This window comes from Arvicola amphibius, chromosome 3 (assembly GCF_903992535.2).
Source record: "Arvicola amphibius chromosome 3, mArvAmp1.2, whole genome shotgun sequence".
Lineage (NCBI taxonomy): Eukaryota > Metazoa > Chordata > Mammalia > Rodentia > Cricetidae > Arvicola > Arvicola amphibius.
In genome coordinates, this window is record NC_052049.1 from 81849649 (window position 1) to 81867286 (window position 17638).

Consider the following 17638-nt stretch of genomic DNA (forward strand, 5'->3'; position numbering starts at 1 on the left):
AGGCAGTATCTTTATTAATAATGAAAGTAACACATAGACATTCCTCCATCAGATGGATGTTTAAAATTGATTTTGTGACTGGATTAAAGGCAGAATTGCTCTATTTCTTGAAGAAATGGAAGCCAGTGGCACATGGGATTAGGCCCTTCTGTCAGTTGCTTACCAGAGAGTGGGTGTTCGTGTTCAAGAGGCAACTACTAAGGGACACTACAGTGATTCTCAGGATGCAGGGACTGGGATTGATCTAGCTGTTTCTGATGGAACAGCACAGCATTAGCAGAAGAGAATTACAGCTCAAAATCTTATATAATATGCCTTCCTTGATTTACTTCAAAAGTTCACTTACATCAATGGTAGTCTTTCCTGAGTTCTTTAAGATGGTATTAAGTCTTTCATAGCCACTGACTGAGATATCAATATGTTGAAGATGGAAGTTACAGATTCACAGTCAATTGAATTCTTGACCATGCCATATCTCTTCTGGGAAAGTCGGTGTATTGACTATGAGGGGACCTGTTAGTAAAGTATAGGAAGATTTAAGGGATTTACTCTAATGGATGTTTTCAAAGCTTCCAATGATAGTTATGTTTTCTTGTCTAAGTGGTGACTCATGTGCATAATGAAGATAATAATTATATCAACTATAGTGATTGTAATGAAAATTCACTATTTGTAATTTATATTTAAATTATATATACACAAAGAGCAGAGTTTCAAAGAATGACATTTATAGAATTACAAGAGTACAAATATTAGACAACCTAAATCAGCATGAAATCAATGCTTAAGTAAAATTTGGTTTCTGTAGCAATCCTAAATCAAATCAAATTGATGCATTAGAAATCCCTTATATAATGGGATAAATGGAAAACTTGGGCAAACAGGAATCCTGCAGTATACTTTTTACTTAGCCTCAAGATACTGTCATGATGTACACCTTTACTTGAAACTGGGTCTCTTGTTTGTGAGCTCCATGTACAGAAGACTACCTTGTCCATCAGCTTCAGTTCTGGGCTTTTACTCTACCTCAGCTCACCAAGGGAGTGAATGCTGAGGTTATAAACTGCATTCTATGAATTCTAGGAATTCAAACCCCCCAGTTCTCATGCTTGTGTGGTGACTGCTTCACCCATTTAGCCATCTCTCCAGGCTGTTGATTGAAAAATGGGAAGAAACACTGGCAGCAAACAGATTCCTTACTTCAGTTCCCTATATAAAAGGGAGACTATTTTGCGTTTAAGGTCTAGGCCAGAAGTCAAATCCAATATTATATCCCCAGTGAACCAGAACAATTAATTCCCCCAGAAAGCTTGATGGATGCTAGGGTGATGATCTCTAGCCTGTCTCCATTTAAGTAGCAGAAGGTAAATTAGTGTTGAAAGAAGATAGATGGTCTTGCAGAATGACAGTGAATTATTTTCGACTTGATCCAATGATTATATGTAGTCAGGACTCGCTCTTCTCCGGCAATCTCTTAATGCCTACTAATTTATATTGCTCTGAAAACTAGTAAGCACTTTTTAATATTCAAGTTGCTTGTTTGTTCATTCTTCTGTTTTAATAAGCAGCTGTAGCTTATCTTTGGGTCAGCAATGAGGAAAACACAACGAATCAAACTCTGACTTTTTTCCTAAATGACCTTCAATTTTTTTGATCTGTCACTATGCTACAGCTTCATTATATTGGCAGGTATCATATTATCTAAATCTGGTGAACAAAATTATTGTGACTGTCGTGTGTGTGTGTGTGTGTGTGTGTGTGTGTGTTAAAAAAGCAGAAAGAAACTTAAAGAAAATAAATTCATACGGTGCAGCCTTCATGGTAGACAACAGTGTAGAAATGTTGAAAACATTGATATAACCTCCAGTTAAGCCCCGCTGATCACCCTTGACACGACAATTTCTGCCTATCCCCAGTGGTAAAGTTTGAGTCAGATGTATTCCTAGAGGTTTAAGTATCTGAACACTGCTGGGCTCTAATGTGGTGGGACTATTTGGGGAGATTCTGGAAACTGTAGGAAATTGGCCTCCAAAGGCCACTTTAAAGGTTGTATCTACTTGTAGTCTCAGCTAGATTATTAGTAATGTCTTGCCACTCCAAATGGATCACTCTAGTTACCATGCTTTTCTTGCCATGACATGGATGGCAACCATTAAAGGGAACCAAAGTAAACCCCTTTTACCTCAAGTGATTTGTGTCGAGAGCTTTGTCACAGTGTTTCTAAAAGCAGCTAGCACACCAGGCCTCCTCAGCATGCTGAGATCTACTGAGGAAGGTGTACTAACAATGGAGGGAGCAACTTTGTAAACTGGAAACCAAGTCCAGTGACATCTCTGTAGTCTTATTCGTCCAACACTTTTGTGTAATTTCCTAAATCTCCTCATAAGAAGGAAGGAAATGATTGGGATGAGGAAAAGAGAAACAGAAAGGTAAAGGAGCAAATGTGAGCAAGGCACTTGGAAGAGCATGCCATTATGAGGTCCATTACCATGTACAACAAATACACATCGGTAGATAGGTAAAAAATGAAAACTCATCTATATTTTCACTTATTATTTTTAAAATAACAAACAGATATTATAGTTTTGAATGAGAGCTCTTTTAAATGCAACCCCCTGGGCCCCAAATAAGGGCATCCAGAAGCTTCACTCCCTCAGAAAGTCCTAGCAGAAAGTTCACCTGCTGGAGTTGTAACTTAGGAGGCTGCCCAGTTTCCCAGTGTCCCTTCCTATCCTCACAGCCAGTAGTATATAATATAGCCTTGCATACATAGTCACAGAAGCGGTCATAAGCATAGCTCCATCTCAATCATTATGCCCTTTGCCACGTAACAGAGACACCAACCACCTCCTAGGATGAGACAAGGCGCATTCAAAGGACAAATTCTGTGGACCACCTCTCGCTTCCCATTGACCACATGTTTCTTTGCAAAGGAATTCTATTCAGTGTCCTTGATTGTTCTCTGAGTCTTCACAAGAGCAAATACTTTCTATTCTATTTAGAGAATTCAAATGAATTCTCATGACTCACTTCTCTCTACTTTTTTTTTCTTGGGTTTCCTGGTATAACAAATGTGGATTGTAATTTCCCCAATGATACCCGTGAATGTAGTGAGCTGTCTCACTGGCTTTATGATTAATTCTGCTTTGTCAAATCCAAGATAGGTATTAACTAGATTTTTAATCAACATTTGGATTGCTTATTCTAAGGTACAATTATTCAAGAGATATTTTATCACATATTCAAGGCTCATTGCCTAAAAATTCATTTGCTGAAATTAAGTGTATATCTTAGCTATTAGACTCCAGTATCTGCTTCTCAACTCACCCTGATAAAGAACATAGGGATTTAACAGATTAATTGTATACTTAATCAGAAGAAAATAATAAGATCATAACATAGATGTGTTCTAAGATTACCTATTTAACATCAGTTTCTTCTTCTCTGTTTATAATATTGGTTTAGTATCTTAAGATACATTTGTCTTTATGTATGTGTTACACCAACACTCACATACTCACATATACAAAGTTAGAAGATAGACAGACAGACAGATACACAAAGATAGAAGACACACAGACAAAAGGACGGACAGACAGACAGAAACAAACAGACAAACACGTAGATGATAGATAGATAGATAGATAGATAGATAGATAGATAGATAGATAGATAGATAGATAGATAGATGATAGATAGATAGATAGATAGATAGATAGATAGATAGATAGATAGATAGATAGATAGATAGACGATAGAGTGCGTGTAGCCATGTAGAAGCCAGAAAAGGGCATTGGGTCCCTTGGAGCTGGAGTTACAGCAGGCTGTGAGCTCTTTGACATGATTGTTATGGATGTCGGGAACTGAATTTGGAACCTCTGCAAGAGCAGCAAATCCTCTTGACCATTCAGCAATTTCTCTAGCTCTGGTTTAACTTTTTGAATTTATTATTTAGAAAGAAATGTAGATGAATTCTATTGGGGGAAAAGATAGCAACCATAACAGTATTCCTAGTAGAATATTTTTTTTCATGTTGAAGTTTCTTATCAGCTAAACCTATTTTCTGGATCAAATTCCTGATAGGAGGCTCATTCACATTTGGAACAGAAACAAATTTTGGCATTATTACTTTGGTTTTACTTTTCTCTCAGCATCTTTCTATTTCTTCTGACAGGCCTTATTTAGGCTGTTTGTTCTGACTTCCTAAAAAATACTGCTAATATTTCTTTCTCATTTCTTTCCAGAATAGGTCAGAACCTCTGTGGAGTCTTCCATTGTTCCTAGAATAGAAGAATTATCTAGTGTTCTTTTCCTTGGGCTAGACTTTCTGTGAGGATCCCTTTGTAACATGTTTCTCCTCTAACTGTTCTTTTGGAAACAAGGGTCTCATTGTTAAATAACCTTCCCTGGTCTCACCATTTCAACTCTGCAATTGTCTTCCTCTTGTAGGACCTACCATGTTGTCATGCTCAATAAATGCCTGTAGTTTTTCCTGGTTCTGATAAAGACCACAAACTGAGACTACACAGGTGCCACCCAGGAACAGACCATCCAAAGGAAATTCCTAACCTTCCAACCCTTGTCGATAGGACCACCTGCCAGCCCACATGCGTCGGTTTTCACCAGGACACCCCTAGACAAATGTCAGACAACCAGGGATCCTAAAACTTAGAAACCCGTCACCCCACACCTTGCTGATGTAACCTTTCTGGTTTTTACTTTTAAGTAATGCCCTCTATAAGGACAGGGTACCTCCTTTGACCACACATGAAAAGATGCTTTTTTTCTTTGTTATTTTTTTATAACGCTTGGGTGTGCACCCAATATATTCACATGGAAAAAAATCCATTTCTATATAACTTCCTAGAGTCAAAGCTAGGAGTCTTCCATGAAACTGGCTCAATGATCAAATAAACTTTTGTTAAGGGAAATGCATTTCTCTGTATGTAATTCTGGGTTTCACTAAGCAACAAACATATATTATACAATGAGATCAGACAATGGTCAGAGGCCTTTATAAATGTACCCCATGAACAGAAATGTGGCTTCACATATTGTTCTTATCTGATGTCTTCATATTTCAAACTGCTCAGGCAAATATTAAATCAATTTAAAAATATGCCAATCTCTTTGAGTCTAAATTATGTGCACTCCTATCTGAAAGACAAGAGGTCATATACATACCATGATTTCTACAGGTAATGTGTATTGATTCAGTAAATATATTTTAATCTATTATCATAGTTGCTAGAGACTAATTTTGGATTTGAATTATTGAAAATAACCAAATAGATCTTAAATCTATTCCAAGCTTAATTCTACCCAATCATTATGTAATACACAGAGCCATTGGCATAAGAACATTGCAACATGATATTTAGAAGAAAAGAGGGGGAAAATAGGGCAAGCAGGACAAGAGGGGGGACAGATAGTGATTATAATACTGGAGATTCTCTGTTGATGACATTAAGAGTTACAAGTCGTCTGCAGGTATATCCCTTACTTCATGTAATTTTACTCTTCAGGACAACAGTGAGCACTTACTCCTTTGTTTTAGAAAACACTTTGATGCATTTTATTAACTGAAGCCCACAGATACAATCTCCAGTTTCAGTTTAAAAACTGATATCTGCAGACAAAGATATATGAAAATTACCTATATTAGTTTCCCAAATGTGGATAAGATTTAGTAGTGTCAAGCAGCATGCATTTATTAAGTGAAATTTCATATGATTAGAAATCGAATGCTGCTAGGATATTGACTCTGTTTACAGGCTAATAAACTACAACATGGGTGCCTGTGAGTGCTCAGTGCTCATCTTAAATTTGGGGTTCCTCTGGGATTTCTTTCAGCTAATTGGCAGGATTGGCTGAAGGCACAAATATCATTTTTCTGGGAATATTTCCAGCCGATCGCTCCCAGCAAGATTTTTCCTGTCATATCAAAGTAAGTCACTTCTTTCACACTGGCAAGGTCTAGGGAACATCACAGAAGTAGTAGATGGGATGGAAAGAGCCAGAGAATAAGGAATACTATGAGATGCTGGCTTCTGGAACGAGTGGCTGTTACAGTCACTAACACACAGTAGCTGGGATTACCTGAAAAAGACCTGAACAAACACATGCATACACACACACGCACACAGACACACACACACTCACACAGACACATAAACACATGCACAAACACAGACACACACTCACACAGACACATGCGTACACACACACATGCAGGCATGAACCCACGCACACATACACATGCATGCATGCACACACACACACACACACACATTTGCATACATGCGCACACACACACAAGTACAGACAAATACACACCACAGTCACATCATGCACACACACACAAATGCATACTCACATAAAAAGAGAGAATTTCAATAATCAGCCCAGGTTGCACAAAGACTCACTATATAGACCAGACTGGCCTTGAACTCACAGAACACCTGGAACTCAACCCAGTGCTTCACTGTGGATCTCTGCCTGTGCTTCTGTCAGTTACTGGATGGCAGTCTCTGATGACAGTTACGGTAGTCACAACTCTTATTATAGGAGATGACCAGTTTAAGCACCTTCTTCATTATTGCTAGAGGTCTTAGCTAAGATCATCCCTGTGGATTCCTGGGAGTTTCACTGGCACAAGGATTCTCTCTAATGCCAAAATGGTTCCCCCTATCAAGACATCAATTTCATTACTCTGTCCGTAGGTCCTGCCTTCAAAATACCTAACTATGTCCCTCATGTTCCCACCCACTTTCCACCACCACACCACTTACACCAAATTTGCTCAGGAGATCTCTTCTATTTGCCCTTCCCAGGGTAATCCATGATCCCTCTTTGGTCCCCCCTTTTTACCTAGCCTCTCTGAGGCTGTGTATTGTAGCCTAGTTATTCTTTACTTTATGGCTAATATCCACTTATGAGTGAGTACATAATATGTTTGTCTTTCTGGGTCTGGGTTAACTTACTCGGGATGACTTTTTTTCTACTTTTATCCATTGCCTGAAAATTTTATGATGTCATAGTTTTTTTTTATAGCTAAGTAATACCCCACTGTACAACATTTTCTTTATTCATTCTTTGATTGAGTGGCATCTAGGCTGTTACCAGTTCTGCCTATTATAAATAAAACTTCTATGAACAGAGTTGAACTAGTGTCCTTTCGGTATGATTGAATATCCTCTGGGTCTATGCCCAAGATTAGTGTAACTGTCTATTGTGGTGTATTGGTTCCTGGTTTTCTAAGAAACTGCCTTATTGACTTCCAAAGTGCCTTTACAAATTAGTGCTCTCATCAGCAGTGAAGGAGCATTCCCCTTACTCCGCATTCTCTCCAACATAAACTGTCATTAGTGTTTTTGGTCTTAGCCATTTGACAAGTATAAGATAGTATCTCAGAATTATTTTGATTTGCAGTTCCCTGATGGCTAAGGATATTGAATAATTCTTTTTTTTTCTCATGGTTTATTTTTTTTTTATAATTAAAAATTTCCATCTCCTTCGCTCCTATTGAATAATTCTTAAAGTGTATCTTGGTCATTTTAGATTGTTCTGTTGAGACTTCTCTGCTTAGATCTGTACATCTAGTTTCTTGAGTTCTTTGAATGTCTTGGAGATCAGCCCTCTGTCAGATATGGGGATGATAGAGATCTTTTCCCATTCTATAGGATGACATTTTGTCTTTTTGACAGTTCCATTTGTCTCACAAAGCTTTTCCGTTTCAGGAGGTCCCATATATTGTTGATCTCAGTGTCTGTTTTACTGGTGTCATATTCAGGAAGTTGCCTCCTGTGTTAAAGGCTACTTCCCACTTTTTCTTTTATCAGGTTCAATGTAACTGGATTTATGTTGAGTACTTTGATCAACTTGAACTTGAGTTTTGTTCAGGGTGATAGATATGGATGTATTTGCATTCTTCTATGTGTGAGCATCCAGTTATGTCAGCACTATTTGTTGAAGATGCTTTCCCTTTTTCTTTGTATAATTGTGACATCTTTGTCAAAAATCAGGTGTTCACATGTGTATGTATTTACATCAGGGTCTTTGATTCAATTCCATTGATCAACTTGTCTGTTTTTAGCCAGTACCATGCTGTTTTCATTACTATAGCTGTATAGTAGAACTTGAAGTCAGGGATGGGGATACCTCTAGAAGTTTCTTTATTTTTTTAGCTATCCTAGGGTTTTTTTCCCATATAAAGTTGAGTATTGTTCTTTCGCATTCTGTGAATAATTGTGTTGGGATTTTGATGGGTATTTCATTGAGTCTGCAGATTACTTTTTGTAACATTGTCATATTTACTATACTTGGGTGAAGTCTATCTATCCAAGAGCATGGAAGATCTCCTCATTTTCTGATATCTCCTACAAGTTATTTCTTCAAATTCTTAAAGTTCTTATCATACAAGGCCTTTACCTATTTGGTTAGAGGTTCCCCAAGCTATTCTATATTATTTGTTACTATTGTAAAGGATGTTGTTTCTCTGATTTCTTTCTCAGCCTGTTTATCATTTGTATACAGAAGGGCTGTAGATTTAATTTTTTGTATCTAGCCTCATCGTTGAAGAGGCTTATCAGCTGTAGTATTTCCCCATTAGGATTTTAGGGGTCACTTCTGCAAACTATCATGTCATATGCAAACAGCAAAACTTTGACGTCTTCCTTTCCAATTTGTATCCCATTGCTGATTCTATTATCTTATTGCTCTAGTTAGAGCTTCAAGTACTATATTGAATAGATTTGAAGAGAGTTCACAACCTTGTCTTGCTCCTGATTTTAGTAAAATCACTTTGATTTCCTCTCCATTGAATTTGATGTGATGCTGTCTGTCAGCTTACAGTATGCTGCTTTTATTATCTTTAGTTATGTTACTTGTATCCCTGATTTCTCTAAGAATTTTATCATGAAGTGTAAGATTTTGTCACAGGATTTTCATGAACTAATGAGATGATCATATGGTTTTCTTCTTTCAGATTGTTTATATGGTGGACTACACTGGCAGATTTTTGTATGTTGGCCCATTCCTGCATCTCTTGAATGAAGCCTACTTGATCATAGTGGATTACTTTTTTATTTACTCTTGGGTTTGGTTTGCCAGGATTTTATTGAGTAATTTTGTATCAATGTTTATGAGAGATATTTGTCTATATTCTATTTCTTTGTTGTATCTTTGTTTAGCTTGGGTATCAGGGTAATTGTAGCCTCATTGTTGGGGGAGACTACTTGTTTGTTTCCCAGCTGACCAGACTCCCAAAATAATCACACTAATCTGTGTTAATTGCAATACTACTTGGTCAATAGCTTAAGCATATTTCTGGCTAACTCTTATATATTAAATTAACCCATTTCTATTATTTTATATTTTACCATGAGGCTCATAACATACAAGCAAGGTTCTAGCTTTTGGCTCACGTCTTTCTCCTCTGGTGGCTACATGTTTTCTCACTGACTCCACCTATTCTCTATCTGTATCTTTTCCAGCCTGGCTATCTTCTGTTAAACCATTGGCAAAAAGCTGCTTATTTATTAACCAATGGTATACAGAGGGGAATCCCACATCACCTCCCCTTTTCTGTCTAGGGAAGGTTTTAACTTTAACATAGTAAAATTACACATAACAAAACACGTATCAAGCAAGAATTATAATTACAATATTTACTACTTTATCTTTTATTAAAAACTAAGGAAAACTATAATTATAGCTATCGATTCTTCAACTCCATCACAGACCCCAGAAGAATATAGTATTACCTAAGTTAAAAGGAAGTGCATTGTAAGCATTTTCCAAAACTCTAGCATTGACAGAGACATCACACTGTCTGGACAGTTACCCAAAGTTCTTCTGTAATGTTGGGGCATCCAGTCTTCAGCCTACAAGCCCATAGTATCCAGCAGACTTTCCCATGAATCATGAAATTTGAAGATCTGTTTTACCTTGTAATGGCAAAGAACATCAGTTGTTTTCTTTTATGTCCTGCAGAATGTCTGGCATGCTCTTTTATGAAACAAGAACCCAGAAAAAAGGTCTCACTTTTAGGCAATTTCATCAGTCATTTTTCTGTGGGTCCTCCATATCCAGTTCATACAGCATAGCATAAAGGAGTACAGGCAAGAGCAGTTTCTTTCCCAAATGGCTAGCAAACTCCATAAGGAGACTCTTCATTGCCCATCTTTCTCTTGAAACAATTGATGCTTTCTCGAATTGTGGAGAAAAGTCTTAAGTTCTTAAAACATTTAAAATCCCATATTCTGTTAATCTTTGAAAGGTTTGAAGAATAACTAACCATTTGAAACATATCTCTGTAATCTAGAAAATCTAACTAATATGACTACAAGCTTGACTATTATAGGTGACTCTTTATTAACCTATATTTCTTAATTATACATGAAAATTTTAAATGAGCTGGACAAACAAAATACCTTAAACAAGAGCATAAGTATACATTATAACAAAAATGACCTTAAATTTGTATCAATAAACCAAGATTCATACCAATGCAAAGTATGAATGTAAACATTTATAAACAATCATTTAGGGAATTTGGGCATAGTTCTCTCCAAACTGCTTCCTGTTTTTTGTTGGATAGAGTATTTTGGGGGTGTTTATGGCAACCATTTGGGGGTAGTCTTGTACCATCAAACCACATTAGTTTAGAAAAAATCCACAGGTTCTCATCCTCTGTAGAAACAAAAGAAGAACCTGTTTTCCAAAGCAACAAATCCTTAGACCAAAATTTTGAAACCAAGATACCTTTAAAATATTTATGTTGGTTTAGCTTAGTAGCCCATACAATATAATGTCTCTCTGTACTTAGCTCTTTCACAGTCAAAAAAATTTAAAGAAAACACAATAATATACATAGCCAGACACTCTGTGTATATTCCATCTTTGCGTGGCTTATTTTCTTTATTCCTTTAATCTATGACTGTACTCTGTGTCTTTAAATATAAGAAATACTTGTTTCATTTTTGTTAAATACTTTACTTCTTGTTATACCTCTCTATACTCTTTTACTTCTCACTCCAAAGCCTACATACATTTATCCAATACTGAGACCCATTTATTTATTTATTTGTTTGTTTGTTTGTTTACGCTAAGTAGGCATGACTAGGACAAACTCCTAGTTAGGGTCCAACAAGGCAGATGTCTGTTCACTGTTCTGAGACTGCCAGGTGGGAGTCATGTCCACCACCTCAACTCTGGTAACCAGCTGGCCCATGTAGCTACCAAGTAACTTGCAGCATGCTGCCCACAAACCCCATTCAAGTATTCCGCCTCCTGAGAAATCCAGAGTTTGTGCTGGCAGCACAGACCAGGAAGCCACCATTTTGAACCCATATGATTTTTTTTCTTTTTCTGCTACTGCTGAATCAGGAAGACCTCTCTTAAAGATGCTGCAGCATGCTGCCAGCAAAAAGAGCCCTAACGGGGAAAAAATGTGGCAAAACTTTGTTTCTTTGTTTGTTTGTTTGTTTGTTTGTTTGTAGAATTCCTTTCCAAGCTCCCTCAGGCTTTATGTTAATTTAACTAGAACATGTTGGGTGCCAATTTGTTGGGAGAGACTACTGCCCAGGATCCTAAAATAATCACATAGAAATTTGTATTAATTGTAATATTGTTTGGCTGACAGCTCAAGTATATTTCTGGCTAACACTTATGTCTTAAATTAACCCATTTCTATTATTTTATATTTTACCATGAGGCTCCTGGCCTACTAGCAAAGTACCAGCTGGCAGCTTACATCTTTCTCTTCTGGTGGCTAAATGGCTTTGCATTGATTCTGTTTAGTCTCTCTATATATCTTTTCCAGTCTGTCTATATTCTTTTAAGCCATTGGCCAAAAGCAGCTTCTTTATTAACCAATGATATACAGAGAGGAATACCACATAACCTCATAAACAGAATTTCACAATATTCATTCTGTTTCCATTGTGTGGAACAATTGGAGGAGTATTGGTATTAGCTCCTCTTTGAAGGTCTGATAGAATTCTGCTCTGAAACCATAAAAAAAAGCCCTGTTTTTTTTTTTAATTGGGGACGTAATGACTGCTTTTCTTTCCTTAGGGGTTATAGAACTGTTTAAATTATTTATCTGGTCTTCATTTAATTTTGGTATGCCATTTCTATCAAAGAAATGTTACTTTATTTTAGATTTTCCAATTTTGTGAAGTATAGATTTTTAACTATGACCTAGTGATTTTCAGGATTTCATTAGTGTTTGTTGCTATGTCCTCCCTTTTTCTTCTGACTTTTTAAATCTGTATATTCTCTCTCTGCCTTTTAATGAGTATGGAAAAATGGTTTGTCTATCTTGTTGATTTTCTCAAAGAACCAACTTTTCATTATATTGATGCTTTGTATTGTTCTCTTTGTTTCTATTTTACTGATATCAACCCTGAACTTGATTATTTCCTGCCATCTACTCTTCCTGGGTGTTTGCTTCTTTTTGTTTTAGAGTTTTCTGGTGTGCTGTTAAGTTGCTAATATGAGATTTCTTTCACTTCTTTATGTTGGTACCCAGTGCTATGAACTTTCTTCATAGCACTATTTTCATAGTGTCCAATAAGCTTGAGTATGTTGTGCATTCATTTTCACTGAATTATAAGAAGCCTTTAATTTATTTCTTCCTTGACCCAGAGATAATTCAGTTCAGAGTTTTTCAGTTTCTATGAGTTTGTAGGCTTTTTGCTGTTTGTGTTGTTAAATTCTTTTTTTAAATCTCATATGCCAAATAAGATACATTGGGTAATTCAAATTTTTTGTGTATATTGATATTTGCCTTGTGACCAAGTATGTATTCAGTTTTAGAGAAGATTCCATGAGGTGTTGAAAAGAAGGTATTTTCTTTTAGGGGGTGAAATGCTATGTATATGTCTGTTAAATCCATTTGAGTCATAACATCTGTTAGTTCCATTATTTCTCTCTTGAGTTTCTATATGGCAGACATATCCAATGGTAAGAGTGGAATGTTGAATTCTCTTACTCTTAATGTACAGCATTTGATTTGTGATGTAAGTTTTACTGATGTTTCTTTTACAAATGTGGGTGCCTTTGTATTTGGCTAATAGATATTCAGAATTAAGACTTTATCTTGACAGTTTTCCTTTGATGAATATGAAATATCCTTCTCCATCTCTTTTGATTAATTTTAATATGAAGTCTATTTTATTAGATAATATGAGAGCTACACCAGCTTGTTTCTTAGGTCTATTTGATTGGAATTTTTTCCCAAACCTGTACTCTATATTACAGGTAATGTGTGTGTGTTTGAAGTATACAGCAGAAGGATGAATCCTGTTTTCATATCCATTCTGTTAACTTATGTCTTTTCATTGATGAAATGAGTCCATTGATATTAAGACATACTAATGACCAGTGGTTGATGTTTCTTGTTATTTTTTTGGTTTTGGTGATGGTGGTGGTAGCATGTGCCCATGCAAGTGTGTGTGTGTGTGTGTGTGTGTGTGTGTTTGTATATATGTATGTGCTTCCCTTCTTTGGGCTTTTCTGGTGTAAGATTATCTATTGCCTGTGTCTTCCTGGGTGCAGCTAACTTCCTTGAGTTGGCTTTTTCTTCTAGTACTTTCTATAGTGCCTGATTTGTGGATAGATATTGTTTAAATTTGGTTTTTTATAAAGTGTCTTGTTTTCTCTATCTATGGTGTTAAACATGTTGTTCTGTGTAGCAGTGTGGACTTGCATCCATTTTCTCTTAATGTCTGGAAAACATCTGTCTATGACCTTCTGTTTTTTAGAGTTTTCACAGAGAAGTCAAGTGTAATTCTGATAGGTCTGTTTTTATGTTACTTGGACATTTTCATTTGTAGCTCTTAATATTCTTTATTTACTGTGTTTAATGTTTTGGTTATTATGTTGTGAGGGGACTATTTTTCTATTTCAGTCTATTTGGTGTTCTGCAAGTTTCTTTTACCTTTATAGGTATGTCCTTTATGTTGAAAAAGTTTTTTTCTATGATTCTGTTGAATATATTTTCTGTGCCTTTGAGTTGATAGTCTCCTTCTTCTATCTCTATTTTCTTAGGATTGGTCTTTTCAGGGTTTTCCAAGTTTTGAGTATGTTTTGTATTAATTTTTAACATTTTTGACTGATATATCTATTTCCTCTATAGTATCTTCAATGCCTGAGAGTCTATCTTCAACCTCTTGTATTCTGTTGCTTATATTTGCATCTGTAGTTTCTGTTCACTTACCCAGATTTTCTATTTCCAGAGTACTCTTGGTTTGTGTTTTCTTTATTCCTTCTAATTAAATATTCAAGACTTGAACCATTTTCTTCACTTGTTTCATTGGGTTTTTTTCTTGACTTTCTTTAAGAGGTTTATTAACTTCTTCCAATTTTTAGTTTGTCTTTTCCTTGATTAATTTAAGAGAATTTTTCATTTCCCTTTTAAGTGCCTTTATCAACTTTATAAAGTTGTTTTTAAGGTTATTTTGTGCTTCAGCTGCATTAGACCATTCAGGTATTGCTATTGTAGGATCATTGGGCTCAGGTGGTGCCATATTACCCTTCTATTGTTGAATGTATTTTTTTAATTTATTTTATTTTGATGTGGGATTTCCCTCTGTATATTGTGATTACCATTAATGAGTAAAGAAACTTCTTTGGACCTATAGCAGGGCAAAACATAGGTAAATGGGGAAGACTAAACTGAATGTTGGGAGAAAGAAGGACAGATTCAGAGAGATGCCATGTAGCCCCACCGGAGACAGACACTCAAACTTTAGCTGGTAAGCCACAGTCATGTCGCAATACACAGATTAATGGAGATGAGTTAAATTAATATGTAAGAGTTAGCGAATAAGAAGCTAGAGCGACTGGGCCAAGCAGTGATTTAATTAATATAGTTTCTGTGTGATTATTTTGGGGATGAGCAGTTGGGAATCAACAAGTGGCTCACTAAAAACTGTGCCCATATTCCTATACATTGTTTTTAAGTGTTTCTTTACATTTAAAGGGTGATATGTTATAAATATGAATACTTTTCATTGGTATGGATCTTGGTTTATTGATACAAATTTAAGGTCAATTTTGTTATATGTATATGTATTTCTGATCTTAGTTAAGGAATTGTGTTTGTATAGCTCATTTTAAAAATGTAATGTATAATTAAGAAATATATGTTAATATCATCTATAATAGTCAAGCCTATAGTCATGTTAGATTTTCTAAATGTATAGAGATATATTTCAATTAGATAGGTGTTCTTCAAATCTTCAGAGACCTTCAAAATATGGCATTTAAAATGTTTTAATAGCCTTTTGTCTGGGCTGCGACCCTGGGCTGCCTGGAATCCCTGATCCTGTGCACTGACATTCCATCTGAACTGGGGTCAGACGCTGGCCTCCAGGCAGGTCTGAGGATTCCTGCGGAGGGGTGTGGGCTCCTTCAGATTGTGCTGCCAGGTTCTCTGTGTGATATTCCATCCCAGCCTGCCCCCACCTTGGCACTTTTGTCTGGGCTGCGACCCTGGGCTGCCTGGAATCCCTGATCCCGTGCACTGACATTCCATCTGAACTGGTGAGTGAATGAAGACCCTGGGGCAACCTGCCCTGGAAGAGAGCACAGATCCCCTACCACCACTTCCCTCTGCAGGCTTGTGTCTGTTTCTCCCGTCCCTGTCTCTCCCAAGCTTTCCCTAGTGTTCTCAGGTGTCCTGCTCCTGTTCTAAGGCCATCCACCCAAAGGGGTCAGACCTTGGCCTCCAGGCAGGTCTGAGGATTCCTGCGGAGGGGTGCGGGCTCCTTCAGATTGTGCTGCCAGGTTCGCTGTGTGATATTCCATCCCGCCCTGCCCCCACCTTGGCCCTTAGTCTGGGCTGCGACCCTGGGCTGCCTGGAATCCCTGATCCCGTGCACTGACATTCCATCTGAACTGGTGTCCTGCTCCTGTTCTAAGGCCATCCACCCAGAGGAGTCAGACTCTGGCCTCCAGGCAGGTCTGAGGATTCCTGCAAGGGAGTGCGGGCTTCTTCAGATTGTGACGCAAGGAATAGGTCCTCCTCTGGCACTGGGGAGATCCATCCAGTTTCAGTCACAGCAAAGATTGGTCTAGGACACCAAACGCCTCCAGGCTCCTTTTGAAGGAAGAGATGGGCAGGCGCCAATGCAGGAGCTCCTCCAACAACATGAAAGGCAACATGACATCACCACAATCCAGACATCCCTAAACAACAAGAATTGAACACCCTACCCCAGAAGATATAGAAGAAACCGACCTTAAACAGTACATTATGGAAATAATAGAGGACCTTAAACAGGAGGTAAAAAACTGCCATAAAGAAATGGAGATGACAAACAAAAAGATAGACGAACTAAATAAATCTCTCAAAGGTACCCAAGAAAAAAAAGAAAAACAAGAAAAAGCAATCAAACAGGTAAGGGAAACAGTACAAGACCTGATAAATGAAATGGAGGTATTGAAGAAAACACAATCTGAGGGACTACTGGAAATGGAAACTCTGAGTAAATGAACAGAAACTTCAGAGACAAGTATTTCCAACCGAATACAAGAGATGGAAGAAAGAATCTCAGACTCTGAAGATACTATAGAGGAAATAAACTCACAGATTAAAGAACTAAACAAATCTAACAAATTCTTAACACAAAACATTCAGGAAATCTGGGACACCATGAAAAGACCAAACCTAAGAATAATTGGGGTAGAAGAAGGAGAAGAATTACAACTCAAAGGCCCAGAAAACATATTCAACAAAATTATAGAAGAAAACTTCCCCAACCTAAAGAACGATGTTCCTATGAAGGTACAAGAAGCCTACAGAACACCAAATAGACTGGATCAAAAGAAAGCATCCCCACACCATATAATAATCAAAACACAAAACATACAGAATAAAGAACAGATATTAAGAGCTGCAAAGGAAAAAGGTCAAGTAACATATAAAGGGAAACCTATCAGAATTACACCTGATTTCTCAATGGAAACCATGAAAGCCAGAAGAGCTTGGATAGATGTGCTACAGACACTAAGGGAACATGGATGCAAGCCTAGACTACTATACCCAGCAAAGCTTGCATTCACCATTGATGGAGAAAACAAGATATTCCAGGACAAAAACAGATTTAAACAATACACAGCCACAAATCCAGCCTTGCAGAAAGTAATAGAAGGAAAATCACAAACCAAGGAGTCCAACAACGCCCACAATAACTCAGGCATCTAGCGACCCTTCATCAGCACAACTAGAAGAAGGGAAACACACAAACTCTACTACTAAAAATGACTGAAGTTAACAACCACTGGTCATTAATATCACTTAATATCAATGGACTCAATTCACCTATAAAAAGGCACAGGCTAAGAGACTGGATACGAAAACAGAATCCAACATTTTGCTGTTTACAAGAAACACACCTCAACCACAAAGACAGACACCTACTCAGAGTAAAGGGTTGGGAAAAGGTTTATCAATCAAATGGCCCTAAGAAACAAGCGGGTGTGGCCATACTAATTTCCAACAAAGTTGACTTCAAACTAAAATCAATCAGAAGAGATGGAAAGGGACACTTTATACTCATAACAGGAAAAATCCATCAGAATGAAGTCTCAATCCTGAATATCTATGCCCCTAATATAAAAGCTCCCA